Raw genomic sequence first — 1,754 nt, forward strand, 5'->3', positions numbered from 1 at the left:
TATAGAAATCATGTCTTATGTTTTATTTTAAAATGTGCTATCAAAAAGTTGTGTGTGTGCTTTTTCCACTGTTCTTATTTGCAAAACAGCAAGAAGCCAGTGTGCTTTTTCCACTGTTCTTATTTGCAAAACAGCAAGAAGCCAGTGTGCTTTTTCCACTGTTCTTATTTGCAAAACAGCAAGAAGCCAGTGTGCTTTTTCCACTGTTCTTATTTGCAAAACAGCAAGAAGCCAGTGTGCTTTTTCCACTGTTCTTATTTGCAAAACAGCAAGAAGCCAGTGTGCTTTTTCCACTGTTCTTATTTGCAAAACAGCAAGAAGCCAGTGTGCTTTTTCCACTGTTCTTATTTGCAAAACAGCAAGAAGCCAGTGTGCTTTTTCCACTGTTCTTATTTGCAAAACAGCAAGAAGCCAGTGTGCTTTTTCCACTGTTCTTATTTGCAAAACAGCAAGAAGCCAGTGTGCTTTTTCCACTGTTCTTATTTGCAAAACAGCAAGAAGCCAGTGTGCTTTATCTTCAGTGCAGCTTGACACATGGAGATGGCACACCAAAGCACAGAACGATCTGCTACTCCTGGAATTAATGACTGCCCAAAGTCGAGTTCGCTGGTGAGGTTGGTGATGGGCTATGCTCTTCATGGAGTGATGGACCTAAGTAAGATACAATCAAACTTATTAGTCCATATGAGATGCTGTTTAACAAACTCCAGGCTTCGCTATGGTCAGATGACATGAACATAGAGCTTCCTGGCCATGCTGGAAGCAAAATAGGTCAACAGCATCATGAACTTTACCAAGTACTTAGGGGCCTCGTTTATAAAACGGACTTAAGATCGATTTTGATCTGGAGTATGACTTGTTCAGAAAACCACATAAGGAGTCATTTATAAAACCTTACGTTGACGTGGAAATGACCTTATCTTTACGCAAAATTATTTTCCTATTGGTTATGTAGGGGCATTTCAGTTTGGGATGCATATGCGTCCAAGCCTGTGGTGAACTTTGCATTAGTTAGGAATTATCAATTAAATGTGCGAGGAATAAATTGCCAGATGCAAAGTGTTTTGAATTAAAAACAGGATGCGATGTTCTATAAATAGTGTCAAATTATAAAAAAGTAACCATGGCTGTTCTTATTGGAAGACATAGAAAACCGGGCTTTTAGAAGGGAGAGTTTTCAGAGACCGGAATGACTTGCGCGTGATGATTCATGGCTATTCCTGACAACACCCTTGTTTGTGCTAGCATTCTATAATGGGACATCGCTGATTGTAAGGCACGTTCAGGTGCCGTCAATTTGAAGTTAATTAGAGATTTATTGATCACAAGTGCGTAAGTTACAAATGGACTCCTTAGAACCTGCGTAAACAAGATTTTATTTATGCTCGGTATCTTTTATGAATCGAATGTAAGCACACTGTCAGAAATGATCTTAAGACTAAGTTCAAGTATACATATAAGAACATTTTTATAAATGAGGCCCCAGGACCGCAAGTGGATCTTCCAGTAAGACAATAACCCCAAGCACTAATCAAAATCCTCAAAGAAATGGTTAATTTAACACAAAATCAACATTTTGCAAATTGCAATCTCAGTCTCTTGACATGAACCCCATTGAATAACTGTTTGAATTGTAGAGGGCAGACCATAGGAGAAAACACAGGATATCAAGGATCTGGTAAGAATCTGTATGGAGGAATGGCCCAAGCAACCTCCCACCGTGTTCTCCAACTCAAAGCATTTTATAAAAAGGG

The sequence above is a fragment of the Oncorhynchus tshawytscha genome, linkage group LG28 (assembly GCF_018296145.1).
Source record: "Oncorhynchus tshawytscha isolate Ot180627B linkage group LG28, Otsh_v2.0, whole genome shotgun sequence".
NCBI lineage: Eukaryota > Metazoa > Chordata > Actinopteri > Salmoniformes > Salmonidae > Oncorhynchus > Oncorhynchus tshawytscha.